This window comes from Aythya ferina (assembly GCF_964211825.1).
Source record: "Aythya ferina genome assembly, chromosome: 1".
In the NCBI taxonomy this organism is placed as follows: domain Eukaryota; kingdom Metazoa; phylum Chordata; class Aves; order Anseriformes; family Anatidae; genus Aythya; species Aythya ferina.
In genome coordinates, this window is record NC_140296.1 from 84,149,417 (window position 1) to 84,172,110 (window position 22,694).

At 37.7% G+C, this 22,694-nt stretch overlaps 1 long non-coding RNA gene across 1 annotated transcript in view; it reads left to right on the forward strand.

The window, feature by feature from the left end:
• LOC311430052 overlaps window positions 1-15,960 on the forward strand; it is a 101,850-nt gene extending 85,890 nt beyond the window's left edge. Inside the window, exon 4 of the long non-coding RNA XR_014688521.1 lies at window positions 15,508-15,960. This is a non-coding gene — a long non-coding RNA (uncharacterized lncRNA). The remainder of the gene's footprint in view (window positions 1-15,507) is intronic.
• The last annotated feature ends 6,734 nt before the right edge of the window (window positions 15,961-22,694 follow it).

Sequence of the window (22,694 nt, forward strand, 5' to 3'; positions counted from 1 at the left end):
TAAAAGAAAAAGAGAAAGAAAAGAGGAAAAAAAACATTTTGAAGAAAACAAATATCAGAAAGTCTGGCCTCACAAGGATGTTAGCCTGTTTTTCCATATTGTATGTATTAAATGTGGTAAGGACTGCAAAGGACTAGCAACCAAATGAATGTAAAATAGTTTCATATACCCCTTATACTAATAGAAAGGACAGGCACGTACAATAAGGAGAGGCTGAAGCAGTTAAAGCTGTGAACGTAATGTAACCTAAAACCAACATTTTTTTTTTTTTTTTTTTCCCAGCTAAACTTCTAAAATGTGGCCTAGCCTAAACTTTTAGACACATAATTAAGTGAGTATGTGAGGATTTTTCCCTTTCTGAAGAGGAACTGGCAAATCCCTTCTGTTCAGTGGAAAAGTTCCTTGGCACTGATACCCCTAAGTTTTCCACTTAGACTATAGTCAATTCACATGCTTGGTCCTGTCAAACATTTTATTCTCTTTTTTCAGAAGACTTTATAATTCCATTTTTTTTTCCTCTCACTTTCTGGTTCTGTTCCAGAAAGTTACTGAAGTGTCCAGTTTCTGATATGTCTTGGCATACAGACACATCATCAGTGCCATGGGACAAGGACAAAGAGAGGTAGAAGCAATTGCTTTCTTGCAGCAATGAACAAGGAATATTACCAGAATTCAGTAAACATAATAAAGAATGTAACATAGCTGCGAAATCAGGTATTTAAAATGGTCAGAAAATCCATGTGTTAAGGTTGTCTGTGCACTCTTCTATATCTGGAAAAAGCTGATATATAACAGTGTTTTTGTTATTCGAACACCCACTCTTTCTGAGCTGTTTTTTCGTCTATATGGTATCACCACTGATGATGACGTACTGCAAGGATTATTTCTGCATGTTGTTGTAATAGATGGCTTTTATTTTTTTGATGATAGCCATAACACTTGGACAAGACATATATACAAATTTTGTTACTTTGTAATAGTCATGTCATCATAAAAATGAGGGACATCCAACCTTCCTGATACCTCAGTGACCCAGCAGCAGTGGAAAAAAAGATGCTTCAATGCATTTCATGTTATGTCTGCCCCTGAAAGGTGCAGCTCCTTTCCAAGGTTGTTTTTAGAGTGGCATAATTGAATGCTACATTGCTATGGACTGTCAATTGAACTGTCAATCTATGGCTATGAAATATGTTGGCTAGCAGACTTTATTTTATCTTAGAAATCTGAAATGGTTCATTCCTATTTGGAGCATCATAACTTAAGCACCATTACAGAAACAGTAGACATTCTCCTCTACCCATAGGTAGGATGCTCAGTCAGAGCAGGGAGTCAGAGACTGCCTGCATGCAGTCTCCCTCTCTACCCTGAAGGATTTCAATACTATAACTGCACCTTCAGCAGCAAGGTTTGTGGGGTTTACTTTCAATTTCTTCCTCTCTCTCATTGTTTGAATAAAGTCACTCTTATTTGGCTTTACCTGTACAGCCTGCCAGCTGAAATACTTGCACATAGAATACATCTTAAGTTTTTGATGATCTACATGTTTTAAAAATAAAACATTTTTCCCCTTTTGATGAGGCTTTCAATGTAATTTTTTTTTTCATTGTGAATCACTCACTGTGTTATACTCCCAACAGATTTTTCTTGCAGCATCAAAAAGAGAAGACATAGGATGACATGGGTCATGCTTATTCTCTGATGCACTTCTACCTCGTTAGTTTTCAACAATAAATGTCAGGTATTTGTCCTAAGAAAATTATGGGGAAAATGACAATTTTCCATTTCAGCAGGGGAAATACTTTGCAATTTCTAGGAGTGCAGTTCTTCAGTTTTTCAAAAACATAGTTTAACCTTTAATAAAGGCATCTTTTATTCAACTGAGTCCTCCAGCTTACCTTGTGCTCACTCTAGAGATAGTACACTCAGCATAGAGATATCCTGTGTTAAGTGAGTATGGCAAACTCTGATTTTAGCAGAAATATTGTAAAGCAAATGTCATGAAGGACCGTTGGCTATGGAAAAGTGCTTATGGTAAGCACTCTGCAGCAGCTCAGCTTATTTTCTCCTTTCCATTTCTCTTCTTTCATTTCAATTCCTTCCACTGATCTCTCAAACTGAAGCTGAAAAAATTCCAGAGCACGGGCAATCCCACTTAAATTATGCCTTGCAACTATCTCAGACTAGTCAATCTCAAATCTCCACTAAAATGGCTCCCAAGAGTTTCAAACGTTAATGTGATTGAGAGAATATTGCTACATCTGTGATGCCATTGAAGGGACACAAAATAAAGAGATCTTGAGTTATTCCTCTCCTGAGTTATTTCCCATAAATTGTCCAAGGATATTTCCTCTTTACTGAAACCTGTAAAATTATTTGCCCTTATTGAATAACTGAACCCATTTGAGAATTAAATTATACAGTTTGTTTACCTAAACTTAGCTTGCCCGACTGTTCTCTTATCTTTGCACTTAGTTATCTCAGAATCTTTTCATTAACAGATTATTGTATGAATCATGGAATTCATTCTAATTTGGTCTTTAAATTATTGTTAGCTTCATTTTCTTCATGGAGCTGCTAGTCCAATGTGTATAAGAGGGCCCAGATATTGTCTGGGTGTCTTTCTTTGCCACTCATAGTCATCCCATTTTCAAATTTCAAGATCTTCAATGAAATGAAGAGTAATCTTGCACCATATATGCTTGTTCATGCGTTAGAAGGCAAAGAAGATAGTAAAAATGACCTTTTTTGTTGGTTAGTTATTTAATTTACAACCCTAGTGTTGATATGTTCATGGTAAATTTCTTATAAATTTCTGCTTTAAGAATGTCAGTCTCAACAAGAACATATTATTAAGGATCATACATATCCCCAGGAAAACATGGGTTTTAGTATTCCGTAGTTAATACTTTGCAGCTCAGCAGTCCTAGGATCTTGACTAGAGCAATAAGGGTTGACTGAATGTGACATAGTGTCATACAGTAAGCATCAATCAAATAAATGTGAGATGGAAATTTCCCAGCACTAAGACTGTTAGCCTCACTATCATTGTCCTGACTGGGAAGGGAATTTAATAGATGGTATAGTTTTATTAACTACAGAAAAATGAATAGATAATATTACAGCTGTGATTTTGACCAATAAGTGTGAAATATCTGTATTCCTACACAGTCTTCAGGACCTTGGAGTGGTTGTCATATAGAATCATAGAATCATAGAAGTTGGAAAAGACCTTGCAAGATCTTCTGGTCCAACCATCCCCCTACCACCAATATCACTCACTAAACCATTTCCTTAAGCACCATGTCCAAGCTTCCCTTAAACAAGGGCGGCGATGAACTGCAAAAAAGTGAATATAACGTGTATAAGAACTTCAAGCTCTGAGACTGCAAATAGCTGCTAAAGTTGAGGGTTTTGTACCTCAATTCTGTACCTCAATCAATTGTAGGACCAAAATCTGAGGGTAAAAAAGGGGAGTGAGAAACACAAACCTAAACAAGAAACATGATTTTCACAAATGCAGAGTCACTGATAGTGGTAGGAGTTCCTGAGAAAACTTTCTGAAAAATCAGTTTGCTTATTTAGGAAAATAAATATACATTTAGAAGCTGGGACTTAGGCACCTATTTCTGAAAAATGTGTCCCATGGTCCATGCAGGTTTGCATACATAACTATGGCCTTTAACAAGGACTTAAGAAGTGTGGACAATTTCTCTTCTCTGCTAAAGATGGAAGTTCAGTCATGGTAATGCTTTGACATTTCCCTCTGTGATGTTTCCTTAAGCAATTCATAATTCATGAGCACTCAAGTCCGCACAGCATGAGTTGGACATACATCTTTGTGGATAATGCTAATTTGTATATTCTCAGGGTTTAGATGGAAAAAAGTGAACATACAATTCAGAGTTAAAAACCCTGGAGACTGCTTCTTAGTGTTGCTCGGAGGTATCATTCATTTTTGAATGAAAAAGAGGCCCGACTTGGGCTGAACACTTGGCTTTGATACAAAGGATAATGGCAGATTTCTTACACCAAATGCCTGCAGAGACTAAAAAGTGTTGGTATGCTATATGTCTCCCACTGTCCCACTTCAACTTCTGCGTGTTTCTCAAGCTGGCAAAGAGGTGGAATAATATTTTTATGGGGTGATGACATCTTTTACTGCATTGTTTCTTTGGATTTTTCTCCCATCACTGGCAGCAGCTAAGAGCTCAGACTACTGACTGAAGAGCAAACCAAAATGTCTTGCAATTCTCTTGTGATATTTACTCTAAAGGCAGTGTCAGTACTTTCACTTTTTTAAATACACAAAAAAATGCATCATAAAATTTGATGTATTCAACTAATTTATGTAGGAATGGCTCCATGTAAGTATGAAAATGCAACATGGGTAGAATTGGAGTACGCTGGGTATCCTGGAAATCATTAATAAAAACTCTTTCATGGTGCTTTTGGAACTACTTGGAGGTATTCTGTCAGAGTACAGACAGGCTTAATGAACCTGGGGATACCTGACACATGTCAGGTATTAACATGCTCCAGCTGGGAGAACTGATAATAAAAAGACTAATGGATCTGCTGAAATCAGTAGATTTTGTTCCAACAATCATTCTAACGGGATCCCTAAGAGGGACGTCATGCTTTTAAAAACAAAAGAGTTAAAAGAAGAATGGAAAGTAGTTTTCAGCAGTTTATACTGATCATTGCAATATTGAGTGCCACTCTTAACTCTTGATTAATATTAAAACAGCAACACAATGGGAAACAAGGATAGTCTATATATTTTCCTAGTAATAAATCAAGCATTTAAATCTTTGTAAGGATATCAATTGCAATTAATCCACATACAGATTACAGACTGGTAAAAAAAGAAATAAATCGCTACCTTTCAAAGCAAATTTATTTATCTGTGGTTCTTACCCCCAGTAAACACGGATGGAGTTTCTTTCCCCTTTTCATGCTAAAACTCAGACCTAGTACAAGTGTTTTGCTCTGCCTAAGAAAATTGTTAAGGAGAACTGAATCCTGTGTTATTGCAGAGCAGAGAACTCTCCCACACCATATGGATATTTGACACCTTTCCACAGGACAATGATGGTTGATCTGTAATAACCACATCTCTGGCTGAAGCCTTTGTGTCATCACAGTGGGACAAACCATGAGCAGGCTTTTCCCCAGTAGCTGCAAAAAGGAATAGAAAGGCTGCAACCAAGCATTTTCCTCCTTTTGTGAGCTGTCATTCTTCATATCCCAACACACTACCATTTCAAATGCCTGACATGAATGATGATAGGCTTTCCATTTCCCTTGAAAGTAATGAAGAAAGCTCTGGAAGGTTGGTTGGCTGCGTGGTGGGGTACAGGCTGCATCAGCCTGTGAATTAAGCTAAGAAAAAAGCTTAAAAGTTACCAAGCCATTAGTAAGTGTGGTTTTCTTATATTAACAACCTCAGTAAATATTCCAAACCACAGATTTGCCTCTCCCTTCATGAACCTCCTAAGCAAGCTGCTTTCTGCAGAACAGCTGCTGAGATCAGGCATGGCCAGACACAACCCCAGAGAGGAAAATTAGCCTGAATAGGCTTAATGGATGTTTCTATGTTTTGCAAAGGAACACCTATATCCTCTCCCTTTCTTGTGGTGGCACTGAGGAAATTACAAGCCTCCAGCACCATCAGGTCTTTTAAATAGCCTAATCCAGTGGCAACATTTTGTGTTTGTTTGGAGGAAGGGGAAAGGCCTTAGGTCTAACCCTCCTTTTTTTTTTTTTTTTTTTTTTTTTTTTTGTAACAGAACTCCTATCCATATTAGCAGGATCAGGAATTGCCTAGCAGTTTTTGATTCAGGAAGCAGTCTGGAAAGTGCTCTGGGGTCTATTTGAAGGAAGGAAGGCACCTGTCAAGCAAAGAGAGGAGCATTTGCCTTGCTGTGAAAGAGTTTGGAAAGGTCTTACAAAAGCTACAATCTCACCCTCTCACTTATTTTAGACATTTTTGATCCTGCTGTGCATGAGGCCTCAAATCCGTAAGCAAGAATGCTCTTAGACTGTGCTCTTACTTTTCCTGACAGTAAGCTTTGGTAATTAGGTATACTGAACTGAGAGAGAGATTTATTCAGAACAGCTCGGTGTGAGATTCAGTTCTCAAAATAATGATTTGATTTCACTGAGGGGCATGGAAGATCTTTTTAAGTGTGTGCTCAGGCCCACAGGTAGCAATAGGTCAAAGTACAGTCAGGGCAGTTTCTAAACAACTCCCTCCCCACACTCCCCCATGCTCTAAATGAAGCCATTATGTTGTGAATTACAGGTACAGTTATGATCCCTAATCTTATTGTAAGGAGCCTTCAGACCTGCTCCCTAGTGACAAAATTAACTTCAGAAAAACCTGAGAATCCTGAAAGAATATCAGAGTAGGAGCACTGGGTGGAGGCAGTGTCAAGGAGAGAGAAAAGTAAGAACAAGAAATATACTTTGATTAAACTTTTCTTCCCCTGCAGCATGGAGGGCATCTTGTAAAAAGAACGGCTCTGTAGGTGGTATTCTTTTGTCCCCAAAGCTCTCATCGTCTGTGTTTAAAAATACCAGCTTTCACTTTAGGCAAAAGGAGAAGCATTTGTGTTATTAAAGCAGATGAGTAAAGATTGTTGCTAGAACAGATTTGAGCTGCATCGCAGCAATGAAGCATCTGGGTTAAGTATAATAGTTGATCTGCTAGCTGTGTTAGTGGAGCTGCCTTCTGTAGCGAAATTCTTGAGCACTTGGTTTAAATCTCAGAGATCCCAGGGTGGTTTGAGCAACATCTTCTATAATTAATTGCATGTGTAATGCAGTCCATTTGGGAGGTCTGTGATTACTTGCCTGTATGTTACCCGAAGACATTACAATATCAATAGCACTACTAATTTTAATTAAAACTTTGAAATGTCTGCCTGTTGAAATATTCATTATTATCACTTGATTATGTTGTTTTGTAATCTGCACTCTCTCTTCATTACTGATTATCAAGACTATGCAAAAGTGTGACACTTCAAAGCAACAGTCTTCAGAGATGTGTTTTAATTTTGTTTTTGTTAAGAGACAAAATAATCTCCCCCTCCCCAAAGTACTAAGAATCTGTAATACAGAGAGCAAACTTAACACCTGTCATGCCCTCAATCCTACAGTGAAACCGAGCTCCAAATGCTGACTGAAATTTAAGGCTCATGCAGTGGTTTGTTTATTTTTCTTTAGGTATTTTCATGCAGATCCACCTGACAGAGATAAGGTTGAAATGCTGCTCATATCCTAAGTGCCTGGCACAGAACATCCTCTCACTTTGCAGTCTTAGTCCCAAGAAAGAAGGTGAGCATAAAGGAATTACATTTTAGAAAACACTGTACATGTGGGCTTCATCATGTACATCTTCCAGGAACCCCATCATAAGGTAAAATAACCAAATATCTCTGTTGTCAACATTGGTGATCAAAGGTGGAACAACAGAAAACAGCTTGATCATGGATTTCTGATGTCATGGTACTCCTTTGCAGAAAGTTAAAGAGGGAACATATTCAGGATGCACGATGTGCACATGGGATTCAACCACCCTATCCTGTTCCTGTTAGTGAATGACAAAAAGGTGTCTCCAGCTGTGTGGATAAAAGGGTCAAAAATTGATTCAGTGGACAACTCATTGCTTCACCAGTTCACTCACTGCAAGTGGTTTAGCTTTACATTTTTTGAGAACCAGCAGGATTCGCCTAGGCTGCAGTGAGCGAATAAGAGAGATTTCAATTTCATACAGTTTTCCTTTTAACATGCTCTAATCTAGCATGGCACATAAGCAGCAAACTGTCAGGCTGTCACTGTCTATAAAAATGGATTTTTATAGTCTGAAATTCCACCTTCTAAGTCTCAAGCCAAGTAGGCTTCAACCTGATCATCATTCTTTTTCCTTTTCCTTTTTCTTTCTTTCTTTCTTTCTTTCTTTCTTTCTTTCTTTCTTTCTTTCTTTCTTTCTTTCTTTCTTTCTTTCTTTCTTTCTTTCTTTCTTTCTTTCTTTCTTCCTTCCTTCCTTCCTTCCTTCCTTCCTTCCTTCCTTCCTTCCTTCCTTCCTTCCTTCCTTCCTTCCTTCCTTCCTTCCTTCCTTCCTTCCTTCCTTCCTTCCTTCCTCCCTCCCTCCCTCCCTCCCTCCCTCCCTCCCTCCCTCCCTTCCTCCCTTCCTTCCTTCCTTCCTTCCTTCCTTCCTTCCTTCCTTCCTTCCTTCCTTCCTTCCTTCCTTCCTTCCTTCCTTCCTCTTTCACCAGTGGCCCAAAGTCTCATTTTTTCAAAAACTCCCCAACCCCCCTTTTTTTTTTTTTTTTTTTTTTTCCTTAAGCAATCCTCCTCTGAAGCTGCATCTACTGGAATGGACAGAGGAGCTCATCCCAAGCATCAGAAACTCTTGTAACTACTCATTTAACTAGACTTGTGAGAAATTTTTAAAGCTCAGTGGTAGTCAGACTATCTCAGAAGAGCCAAATGAACTATTTGCCTTAGTGTTTGCTTAAACTTTAAAAAGAAGGAACTTGAGGAACTATCTCAAGCTGTGCCAAGTTAAATTTCTCAAATTGAATAAGTTTTAGACAAATAAGTAAAATGGATAGTAACAAATAAAATAACCACATAATATTCAAGCATTTTAACTTAAAAATGAAATTGTCAATCAGTCACAATAGTGGTTAATAATAATGTAGGTGCGTAAATTGTTCCAACATTAGGGGACTGAAAAGTGGAAGATGACAAGGGAAATCTAGAGGACTATGGACTGATGACTTTGATTTCTCTATTTGGTATATAAAGATATAATGAACAACAGACTTAGGTAAATAGAATTCAATAATATAGTCTCCCTTGTGCAGATAGAAGAATATGACACATGGTAAAGAATTAGCAGGGTTTTCATTTAAGGAAGTCATGCATCACAAATAACCTAGAGTTCTTTGAGGAAGTCAGTAATATATGAATGTAATTACCAAGTTGATCTATGTGGATTTCCAAAAGTCTTTTGACATTATCCATCATCAAAAAGGTTTAAGAAAAGTTAGCTGTCTTGAGATAAACGATAAATTCCTTTTGTGGCTTCACAAAAGCAAATATGATAGGATGTACAAAGATGAGAAATGTGATTATGTGGTTATGTGAAAGAAAACAAAAGGTACAGATAAGGAAAGGCATTAGAGTGGATACTGCTCTTCAAGGAGTGCATCTATTCAATACATTCATAAATGAGCTAAAAATGGCAGCAGATACAGGGTGACAAGATCTGCTGCTGATAAGATATTATCCAAGGTATTCAATTCTCAGATTTACTGCAAAGAGTTACTGAATGGCTGGACAGTAAAACGGCAGATGAAATTCAAGGTCAATATATGCAAAGAGAGGCACATGGAGAAACACAGTGTTAATTGTATATATGGAATGATAGGTCCTAAATGAGCTATTGCCTCTCAGGAGAGAGATCTTGAGATTATTGTAGCTGGTCCTATTAAAACATCAGTTGCTCAACAATGGTCAGAGGAGCAAAATCATGATAAAAATGGTTAAGAAATGAAATGAGAACAAGATATAAAATATTATCATACCACTTCATAAAAATTTGGTGTACTACATCTTGAAAGCTATGTATGGTTCTTGTTTATGTTTCCTGAAAAGTGGAATGTGAAACAAAAATGGTCAAAGAAAGATAACCACAGAATTGGAATGGCATCTTTCCAGGAAAAAACTTAGGTTGGAAAAGAGATGATTAAGGATGATATGGCATATGTACATGTAAATAAAAAATCATGAGTCTAATGAAGAAAATGTACAGAGAAAGTTTATTCCTATGTCTTCACAGAACATTATGTAAGGAGCAAGAAGTAAAAATAGCATTTGGAGACAGAAAACAAATAAAAGGGTTTTTACCCTGTGTATGATTGAGTTGTAGCACTCCTTGTAAGGGGATGCTGTGGTAATTAGAGGTAGAGCTGTTCAGAAACTGGGTTCAGAAACTGCTGAGAAGTCTGGTATGAGCTATTAAAAAACACGATGCATCTCATGAACTCCAACTGCACATTGTTGGGGTGAGACAAAGGTGGAGATACCATACAGTACTTGACTGGCCTTTAAATATTTCCTTAACCACCTGCCAGTTGCAACTGCCTTTGGGGGGATATGAAGCAAGTTGGACCTTCTTTCTCATCTGCTACAGCTAGGTTTTGTTCCCTAACTCTTATTTATCTTCTGATAATACCAAGAGAATACCTTTTTACTAGGCTCTCTCCATGCACAGGGTGAGTGTTTCTCCTTGTCATGAAGTCCTTACTTGAAGACTTTATTAAAACAAAGATTTACTATAAAGACGTTTGCCTCAGCAAGATTATATACCTTGTCCAAGGTCACACAGAGAACCTGTTCCAATGTCTTGATGGTAAGATTGCTCTTATGCTCCAAATGTAGTTAGGAAATATGTCACAGACTTTAGTTATGAGCATTTTTAATTATATGGGCCTTGCTTGGGTTCATTATTCTAAGTCATTTAGGACCATGGTCTTATTAATTATACAGCAACTGTCTGTATCATATGATTTAATTATAGAATATTACCTCATTAAAGGCAACAAAACTGAACAAAATAAAGGATTATTTAATACATATAATTGAATTCTTCAGCTTTTAATCAAATTAAACATTGATTATTAATTAAATGAAATGGAAGCACTGTCATCTTAACAGAGGAAAAAGCAGAGAAGAATGAACTAAGAGCAGAGTCTATGAACTGAAAACTGTCATAGAGGATGGAGAAATTGGAAAGATCATGGGTGTCTACTTGTGGTAGCAGAGTCCTGGTGCTGCTAGGACAGGTTCATGCAAGTGCCCAAAGTGGACATGGGCCAGGCATGTCATCTCTTTTCAGCATCTGCTTTGCACAGTCTAGTCCCAAACCAAACAGCATGTTAGTCATTTCACAGGAATTTCATCTGTATAATGTGTTTGGTGGTACTGAATTAGAAAAAAAAATCACCAATGTTTTAAATTGTTCAGTAGGCAGGAAGTGCTGTTACAATGTATTTTCAGTTCTAGCTGTCCCTTTTATTTTTTATTATTTATTTATTTATTTTTTTTTCTGCTCAAGTTAGCACAGACTTGTTAAAGTTACATGGTATACCACAGTTTCCTTATGTATTGGGTTTACATGGCAAGGGGGCTGCATGGGTGGCCTCTGTGAGGAGTCCAGAAGGTGCCCTATGTCAGACCAGAGCCAGTTTCAGACAGCTAAAAAAGGGATCTGCCACTGGCCAGAGCTGAACCAGGGAAGCAATGTTGTCTGTGCCTCTGTGAGAACATATTTAAGAAAGGGAAAGTACTGCTGCACAACAGCAGCTGGGAGAGAGCACTGAGAAACAGCCCTGCAGACCCCAAGTCTCCAAAGATAATCTCTTTACTGGGGCTTGGTTGATGAAGTGGCAGGTTCAAGGGACAAAAAGCAAAGAAAACTTTGGGAACTGCATGGTAATTAATCCCAACTGTGGTTCTTAGACTAATGTCTGCAAACTGCCCAGAAAGAGTTATTTTCACAGCTTCACATCTGTTGAAGTTTTTGGATGATCAGACTTTTGTCTATTAATAAAACAAAATTACAGAAAGGAGATAGAAATTCTTTTCACTCCAAGACAATAAAACTGTAAATAAGGATACTCTACTTTTCACCAACCCTAATTCAGCAAAATAGCTTTTTGCTTGTTGAAGAATGTACTGAATAGCACAGCTGTACAGGAAAGGGGGAGTATTCCTGTACAGCAGTCTTGTTGAGCTGGTGCCTTGTGCAGCTGAATAGTGGTTCAGGCTTATGAATCTGAACAGATATGATGGTTGAAATGCTGCTCCACTTCTAGGTAATGACAGCTTTTCCACTGCCTTCAGTGCAGCAATGATTTATTTTTGGCATTAAACTTAAAGCATTAAACTTTAAGCACATAAACCTCTTTTCAAATGGAATCATTATTATTAATAATTAAAACAATGTCAAATCAACATTTGATATGGGAGTTCCAAGCTATATAAACATAAAATATACATCTAATTGAAATATTTAATATTGCCTTGATTACTTTAACATAATGTTACATTATGAATTATATTACTCACCTATGCTGTGATTTTAATATTTTTAACATACATTCACTCTATGTACATAAGAAAGATTATGTCATTTTAATGGCATAAATCATATTTTTACCTGCAATTTGTTCCGTTCATGTCTATAATTATTATGGGTTCTCAAAATTGTGATGTAATCATTTGTCAAGTCTAAAAAGGCCAACTAGAGTACATACACAACGAACCAAATTAGAAATAAATTAAGTCCTTGATTGCTTGTCCTTCTCACCACTCCATGCTTTATTGCATTTATCACCCTTAGAAAATATAAGCAGTTATTCAGAAAAAGGAGTCACCCCCCTTATCTTTGTGCAACTTTGGGTAAGTGTAATTGACACAGACCTTAGAAGTGAGTTTTCTGCTCTGTGGAGAGGTGAGTGAAATCATAAACCTTAGAAGTCCTCTGCAGAAAAGCAATTGGGGCACAAAGAATATGAACATTGTTTCCTTAGTTAATTTTGAATGTGTTGTGGTAAATTATTTTATTGTTATGAATATTAGAGGTGTTGTAATGATAGCACTGCTGGAGCTGTGTTTCACTAAAATCATCTAGGCACAGTCAGAGGACAGATGAAATGACAGTGGAGAACTTTCCAGAATAATAGAATTATGTCCCAGAGTGAAAAAGGGGCTGTGAAAGGATGAAATATAAACATTTTCTGATGCTGTCCTGTTGCATCATATCAGGTAAAACAATGACCAATTTTTAGTGGTTGGTGACAATGGAGGAAAGGTAAGCATGTCATCCTTGAAGGTAGCTCCTATTAATGAGGTCTAGATTTAAAAATGTTAATGTCTCTTCTGGAAAAGTGTCTCTTCTGGCTTAAAAAGTTAAATAATTAAATATTTCTGAAGATCACATTCACTTAATTCCACTAAATAAATGGTTAAATTGCTTGTTATGAATAAAGTAATGTCTGAATTGACACTGTTAGTGACTTGATCTTTATTTATGCAAGTTCAAGTTGTATATTTACCAGCGCTTACAAATTAATTTTCAGGATGTGAGCAGACAGGCATTCTGCTCTGTATGATGGTGCTAGTTTTGCTCATTGGTGTTCCAAAAAATAATAGGTGATGACACAACTCTCTTATTCTCAAAGCACACACTAATATCTTGTTCTCATGTTTATGTCAGTGTGAGTTTTTGTATACTCTGAGTCCACTATACAAATTAGTTAAGAAACACCACAGAATAAATAATGGGTATGCACAAAGCTAAGCTAAACATTTATCATATGAAACAGTTAGTCAAAACTGATGTGATGATACTCAACCTGTTGTGACACCTTAGAATGTAAATGGGATTGCAGTATATTTTACTACATTCGTATTCTTTTGTGGAGTTTTTGCAATGTCACTGAAGTGGCTGTTTGGAAAATTATATCTAGACTACCTATACTAAATATAAAAATGACAATGCTAGCCTACAACATTTTGTGAACTGAGATACAGAACAGCAGTCTTGAAGAATAGGTAGGACAGATATTATACTTTGCTCAAGGCCAGATGCAAAAATAGCAAAGTGAATAATGAATAGTAGAGTTTTTAAAACACACCATTTTATTGCCTGCAGTTGCTAGGCTGTGCAAAACTGTTTCAAATATATACTCACCCTGCTCAGTGAAAAACTAAGTATTTAACCGAATGACCATCAGAGCTCTGTTCACACAGCCAGTCATCTGAAAGAAAGGATACCCGTAAGCCTAGATGCTGAAGAGTGCGATCATCTGTTATGCTCTGACAGCAGGATCCATGTTCAGGCGCGCACGGCAGTTCAGACAGGGTAATTAGCCTGAAGTATCTTGTAGGAAACGGTAAAGTGCTCTTCTGATTTGGAGGTTCAGTGCCTGCTGGAAAGCTGCACTAACTCAAAAAGTAGTGCCGTACTGGGAAAACAATTACTTCTGACTGAAGATTGGCAGAAACTTTGAGACAAAATTGTGTTTGTCAGAACTTGCTAGCCACAGTTGATGTGGAAGCTTCTCTCTGCCAAATGGGCTCTGTTGTGGTATTTATTTGCTAGAGTTTTAAACATTTTATTTTATTTTATTTTATTTTATTTTATTTTATTTTATTTTATTTTATTTCTTTTTGCATTTGCCAAGCCAAAAATTCTGCTGCTCTGGTTCAAAAGAACAATCAAGAACAATAAACTAATTTAGAAAAAGAGTTTACAAGTAAATAAAAATATTAATTTACCTGGACTGTTTTCACTTCCTGATTTTTATTTTTCTTTGTTTCTTGTATTATTACTCTGACATTTTGAAATCAGAGCAGCAGCATTTTTTTCTAGCTGAACAACTTTGATAGCTCAGCATTTTGGGGTGAAAGAGAAATTCCCAGAAAATGCTGCAGGTAGGATACTTCATGCTTTGCTTTCTGCAGCATGCAGGGTGAGACCACTGAAGCTGCAAAGGGTACCAGCCTGTGTCTGAGCAACTGGGAAGGAGCAGTATCTGTTAGAGATCCATCCCACAGCCTTTCTTTTTTTGAAATATTGATCAGGGGGCTTCATCTTTTGATCCACCTTTGGCTCGGGGGTTGCTGATATCTTTCCTTCCTATCTCTCTTTGGATTTCGCCTGTGGTGGCAGGGCTGGACTGGTGGCTGTGGGTGCCAGTGCACAAGGAGGCTGTGAGTGGCCTGGTGGTGGCCACAGCCATTTCCAGCCAACTCCCAGACCCATATGGTACTGGGCAGGCACCGCTGGGGGCGAGCAGCAGCCGTGGGGGAAAGGAGATATGGGAGAGATGTGGGGAGAGGATGGTGCAGGGGATGTGGCTGCAGACTTGGTGCTAGAGGGAGGCTGCTCTGAGGGACTGAGGCCTGTGGGCAACCCATCCTGAGAGAGTGACATTCCTGAGGGACTGTGGCCTGGGGGGACCCAAACAGAAGGACGGACACCCCTGAGGGATTGCATCCTGATGGGGACCCATTCTAGAGCAGAAGAGCAAGAAGAAACCAGGAGCAGAGGAGGAGAGAGAGCAAGAAGAAACCAGGAACAGAGGAGGAGAGAGAGCAAGAAGGAAGGAGCAGAAGCAGGAGAGCACTGTGCAGTGATAGCACCCTTCTCTGCTGCCTGCTGTCCCACCGCAGGAAGCAAGAGGGGCTGGGTGCCATGCATCATGAGAGCAAGGGAAGGTGCCTGTAATGGAGGGCGAGAGGAGATAGGTTGGACTGAAACTGAGTATGGGGAAGGGGAAGGAAAGATTTTTTTTCCTAACTGTTTGTTTAGTTGTTTGTCTTCCCGTTTTTCTTAACACTTAAATCAGTAATTAAAAGTTGATGTTAATTGCCAATAAATTAAAGTAAGTGAAATTCCCTAAGCTGAAACGGTTTTGCCCATGTTAGGTCCTTATCCTGAAACATTTGCTTCTGGTATGACTTCTGGCATGACTGAAGAAGAATTTCTGTGATGAAGAAAGCAGGATTTCAAATGACCATAAAAATATGGAGCCTTCCCAGATGACAGTCTCACAGGCCTCAAAATACGGATGGCTACATTCTTCCTTCTCCACCCATCCTGCACCTTTTCTTCTCCTCAATTCCCTTTCTCTCCCTCTTAGGGAAGGTAACTGCCCAGAAGAAAGCAGCTTTGATGACAGGGCACAGAGCAGACATGCAAGAATGAGAAAACTTCTTCAGAAATGATACAGTGGAAATTCTCAAGGTGTTGCAGGACTATGTCCTTGAAACTATTACAGTATGTGGGGTTACCTTTAAGGATGGCTGAATGCTGCTAGTGTTGTATAAAGAGTTTTGCATCTTTATTTAAACTACATTATTAAAATGAATGTAAAGTAATCTACTATAGCGCCTTGTCCTTTTTTGCACTGAGTACACTTGGCAGGGGAAAAAGGATGCACTTATTCTTTGTCCGATGAATAAATGCTAAAATAAATCCTTGTTATGAAGCTTGCTTTATAGGTCTGTTTCAGATATTAAACCATTATATCTTGCCTCTAAACTACATTATTCCCCAATGCAAACAGAAATTTTCACAAGGTGGCATTTCACACTACACATTTGAATTTATATAAAGTAAGGCATACAATGTTCGACATATATCAGTAAAAGCCTTTGAATTATATTTCTTAGAACTAGGTCACATAAAGCATTCATTTTAGGATGAGGATATGTATGTTCCTGCATATATTGGCATCTTTAGTTGAGAGAATGAGAATATATAGCTGTGTTAAACAGATACTTGTCAGGCAAAATAATGGCATATTGTTTTTCTCTGAGTTAAAGGTGATAATTACTCATGGTTTATATGAAGCTGTCTGTATTACACGCCTTCTCTGATATTGCTATTCACCCTGTAGGCACCCTTGTAAGTTTACCCACAATGTCAGTTAGTATCTTGGTGGGGGTTGGTTGTCCTGCAAAAAAAGGGAGCTGTGCTGGTAAATGGCCTCCTGTGTTGCAGAGTTCAGGACTTTGCTACTGCAGAAAGCCATGCTATATTTTTTTCCATTTCATCATTCCCTATATTAATCTGTCTACCTTTGCTGGAAGATGCTCTTGAATGTCTACTCCCAAACCTTATTTTACTTCAAAGCATTGCAAGTGAAACCAAAGCAGTGCCTTTTACAAAGCCTTTAAAAATGCTTCTATGTAACTGAAATATTTCACCTGAACCTCTTCAAAGGATCACATTTGCATTTTTCTTGACTCTGTTACAGAAGTAGTCATTTTAGTACTGATTAATCAGCAAGTGCAAATGCTAATAAAACTTTGAGGGAGTCAGATTTTTAAGAAGCTAATTTTAATAAAGAGTTAATTCGGCCCTCCAGATTTTATTTTATTTTATTTTATTTTATTTTATTTTATTTTATTTTATTTTATTTTATTTTATTTTATTTTATTTTATTTTATTTTATTTTATTTTATTTATTGGTGCTAGGTACAGACAGTGCTTGGTAGCAAAGCTTACACTGACTGGCTGATTTCTGTGAAAAAGTTCAAAGTCTGGAACTTTGTCCTTTGGTCTGATTGATTATTGCCTTGCTGTAAGGCACAGGAAAGTAAAAAAGAGAGAATTTATAATTTTACGTACTGTGCATGTGAAAGAAGACACTGTCTCTGAGGAATGGAGACTCAACCACTAGCCTTAATAGACCCTTCATATTTAAAGCAATCTATTTCCAGTTTTTTACTAGCTGTGCTTTTGTTTTCACTCTTTCACTGAGAGGCACAGTTAGGTCTGTTTCTGAACATGCTTAACTTTTGCTGAGCCAGCTGATTTTGGGCACTGCACATGGGAATGTGGCAATGAGATACAGTAGGTAGGTGCAGATAATGCAGTGAGGCAGGAGTCCCTGTAAATTTGGACTGAGCTGAATAAATTAGAGGCAATGATGTTAAATTTATAGCTTGTGACCTATTTTTCTCTTGCATTTCACCAAGCAAGGGGATAGTTGAGGAGACTTCTCCAAGCTTTAATAAGCTCCTACCTTTTCCTAGTTGAACTTCGAGCAGAAGGAAGCATCCCAGTGAATAAATGACAGGGAGTCAGGTTTAACTAGACGGTGTGAATGACAAACTCTTTTCTAGCATTTTATAGATCTGTTGGGCTGAAAATTCACTCACACTGACACAGAGAAGTCCAAGTGACCTCATTTTATCCCAGAAATGGCTACAGTACTATAAAGGCATTAACCTCACAGGGATAAGTTTGACATCTGCCCATTACACAAGGCTAGGTAATATACATATTACCTAATATACTTGTAATATACATACATACATGTACATACAGATACCCTGGAGGATATCTGCAAAGCAGAGGTAGAACAGGGATGTCCATTGGCAGGGGTAGTTAAAGCAGACTTTTCAAATTTAAAGAAACTTGGGATTGGGATGGACTTGTTGCCATCAAATGTCTCACAGTCCAGACTGCCGCAGAGGCAGCAGACAGTGAAAACAATAGTTTTTTTTATATATATATATATATATATTTTTTATGTCATTTGCCATCTTTTAGAGATTGCTAGAAGGTTATTGTGAGAGACAGGGCTTCAGAGGTATCCTGGGAATCACGTGATATTGCAGATGACACATCAGAGCCTGGTGCAGAGGCTCCAGAACAAAAGACATAGCCTTTTCCTTGTTTCTGCCTGGTTTCTACCTTTTTAGGCTTTCTTATTCTCTTATAGAAGGGCAAAAGTAAGACTGAACACACCTATTGGTGAGCAACAGAATCCAGAAAGAAATCAAGTCAAGGCTCCATGCCAGCGCTCAGCTCTTCACATCCAGCATCACTTGCTTGGTGTCAGACGTAGAACCACAGAGGAATGCAGAGGATGGGACTTCCAGCAGCTTGATGACAGATGGTTGGAAGTGGCCACTATTAACCTTTTGAAGTTTCTATTTTTGCATGTTAATTTTTTGTGATATTTTTGTTGATGTCACAGCTCAGCAGACGCTGTCTTGTTTGTAGGTATACGTTTTCCTATTCCCTTGCAGCAGCAGAGACCATGGTAGGGTCTGAACTGGGATGAGAAGATCCATCTAGCTCAGGGACCTGAAGGACACTAAGACAGCAGACCTGGCAGTTTGCTGAGCTGCTCTGTGTATTTCTTGGCTCCAGTGAAGAGCTGAGCCTTTCCATTGCAAATGTGCATGAAAAAAATTTCTATGAGGGAAGATATGATCATGCTTTGGGAGGATGGATGTGATCAGGGATATACATTCAGCTTAGTGAGGATAATACAAATTATAAATAGAAGGTAGGGTGATTATGTTTATGCAGGTTAATACTGATTATATGTTTTGACAGTGGAAATTCACATTTTGCTTGGCTTACAGAAGAAATACAAAACTTTTTTGTTGTTGTTCTTTTGCATACTATTTTTTTTTTTTTTTTTTTTTTCTGTCTTACTAGCCTTTCCTGTCAGAGGTGTGCAGGCAAACAACAGAAAAGTCTGCTGCATCTTTTCCTAAGTCCTGGGAAGATTCACACATAGTTTGATTTGAGTTCAAAATACTGATTCTTCTGGGAAAACAGTGCAGTCCTGGGCAGAGATCTTAGTCAGTCATTCCAGTGGTAGCATCACAAACTTGCTTTCAAATTTTTCCTGGGTTACAATGTATGATGCAAGCAGTCTCTTGAGGCCCATCAGAAAGATGCTCATTATTAAATTATACTAACATAACACATCCTTTTAAAACATCAGCCAGATGATTAATCCAAATGGCATTAGTTGCCATTAGAGAAACATATAGTTGTTTCTGTCTTTTCCTGTGGTGCCCACACTTTTGCCTTCAGGGCTGTAAATAAGAATGCTTCTTTTTTCCTTCCCATTGAAAAGGCAACTCTTTTGCCAGAGAATGTGTTTCTCAAAAGTGGACAAGTGAAAGTCTGAATTGGTCCTCTGAATATATTTAAAAGTTGCACACGAAAAAAAAACTACGTTGCAAAGGCTTTTGATATAAATCACAAGCTTTTGAGAGGTGGAATAGGCCAGAGCAATTACAAATGAAATTCAGTGCATACTGAAAGAAGTCAAGAGTTGTAACATAAAAATAATCTTCTACCCATTCCCTTTCTGTCACATTGATTGCACTCCTTGAATCACATGCCAAGCACTATATACCTTCACATTGTTGTCCTCTTCACTGAAATTTCAAAGCTTGCATTTCTCTCTCCACCTAGTGCCTATCCTCTCTCCTCTGTTATTTTTACTATGATTGTTATGGTGTTAACTCTGCTGGTCCCTTCAGAGAGCTGAGGGCTGAATGGTGTCTGTATACACATTCAATATTTATATATATTTTTATCACTAGGGTATTAGATTTTTTCTTTCCCTTGCTGTATCAGTCTAGAAATAGGAGGGATGTTATTGCAACAGCCTTGTCTTTTCTCTTGTGTTGGAATTTTTCAGACGACAGAGTTACCTTTTTAAATATAACCATAATAGGGAATGGACTTCAGATCTGTCACTTGAATTATTTAGCCTGACACTTAACAAATAGAGCAGCTTAAGTTCTCCATGGAAGGAGTTTAGTTAAGAAGGAGGAAGCAAATCAAGCCAGTTGCATATCTAAAGTGTGAGTGCGCTAGTGTGTGAACCCTACCACACTATCATGTCAACTTTTGATAATCATTAAAGGAAGATGATATATTTTGTTTCAGCTTTGGTGATTTAGAAGGTGTTCAGAAGGTTTCTTTTCCCCTGCAAGCCCACATTATGCAGTCTTGTTTTTTTTTTTTTTTTAAATCCAATCTGTCTGTGTCAGAAGCCCAGCAGTAAGTCTGCTTCTCTGTATGAGGGAAATTGTTTTCTACTAACTGATGACCTCAGCATAGCAGTTTCTTTTCCAGCACATCAAAGCTCACAGTCAGACTTGCTGCAGCAAGTGCACTTTTGAGTGGCTTTATGACATATAAAGACCCTCTTTGGCATTCATACTGTGCTTCTCTATTGTTTACATGCTAGCAGTGAATTATTTATGGAAGTTGCTAGAGATATGACTCTCTTTTTACCCAAAAGCTGTATTTTATCTTGTGTTGAGATTTTATGTAAAAGCTATTTTGGAGGTTTATGTCCTTTTTATGTTTATTTGACAGATTTTACAAAACCAATCCCTTGTTTCCATTTTTATTACTGTTAAAAACCATCTCTGAAAATTATTACTAAATGTAACATGGCTTTAACTGAGATGATGATGTTTTTCTTTGCATTTCTGTTTATGAATGATTTCAGAGATCATACTGGACAAACTAACAGGAATATTCTTAGCAAAGGAGCAGCCATTTTGTTTCTTCAAACAAAGCTTAAAGTCATTGGTTCATATGTGCAAAGTACAGACCTTAGATCAGGGTCAAATTATGCTTCGCTCTAACAATATTTGTAAGTTATGATATCAGACAATAGTTTCATTGGCATAAGGTCAAACTATTACTAGTGACCACTGTGAAAACTTACTGATTGTTTACTCTATTTTGTAGAGCTTTGAAGCATCAAAAACAGGCAGAGTTATGAAAGTTTGATGAAATTGATCTTAGAAACTACTTCTATAATTTCAGTTCTGGAGGACTGAACTGTAATTTGGTATTTTCTTTTCCCAGTTAACAAAAGGAGGGCAACTTCTTTTGTTGCTACTTTACTCTTAAGATGCTATTTAGACTTTTCATAAATGCCAGACTCAGAATAAGTTCATTTCAGAGAACTGAATAGAATGGTTAGGGTTGGAGAATGCCTTTAAGATCATCTGTTTCCAATCCCCCTGCCATTGGCAGGACACCTTCCACTAGATCAGGTTGCTCAAAGCTCCATCTAACCTGGCTTTGAACACTTCCAGGGATGGAGAATCCATAACTTCTCCAGCAAAGTTGTTCCAGTGTTTCACCACCCTCATAGCAAAGATTTTCTTCTTAACATCTAATATCTGAACTAAATCTACATAATTTTTTCATAATAAAGCATAACATCTCTTCAGATTTGCCCCTTGTTACTGCAACATTTCTCCATTTCCAAGATAATTAAAGACTAGCCTGTGAACCATGGTCTTATTGTCAAGTAGGACCCTGTCTCTCAAAATCTGAAAGACTATGGAGCCTGCAAAAAGCAGATTGGATTCAGTCAGTGACTTGAAGACCTATTTTCTGCCTGAGTTAGGAGTCAGCGTCAAGACATGATGGAGCTAAAAACAAGGAATGAGGTTTATTGGCCTCAACTGTAGTTTTCATACTCATACATTTTTCTATATAGTGAGCTTTCATCAAATGCAGCTATATGTGAGAGGCAAGTATTAAACACGAAGCTATCCAGATGAATATTTCAACCAAAACTCAAAAAGGACCAACTAGTAAAAAAACACCTCAAACTACAGAGAAAAATATTAGGTAACAAACTGTTTTAAAGGAATTCAGAATAGCCTAGAAAGCTCTTTATTCATTTCCTAATGGGCCAAATTATTGCTTAATTTTAGACAGTTTTTGTCATATTATTATTACTATTACTACTACCACCACTTGTACTTGTACTTGTACTTCTACTCGTACTTCTACTTCTGCTTTATAGCTAACTGGTTTAACTCGCTATATATAGTTATGACTATACCTTGTTTAACTCACTTTATTTTGAGTACCCGTATTTTTTTTTGCTTCTTAAACACAGAAAGGCACAGTGCTGCAGCCTATTGTATCAGAAAATTTCCTTAGAAAGTAGTCCTGTGTCTCTCACTGGGAAGCTCATGTTTTTGTTCAGACCACTGTCTATTGCTTTGCTCTTCCAGACTTCCCACGGAAGAGCAGTGATGGTTTATACTTGGTTCTTTAAATTCAGCAGACAAGCGTCTCACATCTGGTCAATTACCTGTGTCCTAGTTGCCCTTTCTGTCTAATCCCTCTCATATACAAGTCCTTTATGATGTGACAGTTGAACATTAAAAACAATGTGAGGTTAGATCAGACGCAAGCTGAAGGTAACCTCTGTCTAAATGACAGATGCCTGCATTTTACTTACATTTTGCTTCTCCAGCAAAAATGGCTATGAAACTAATCTTTCATATATGATTTTACAGAATTTTAA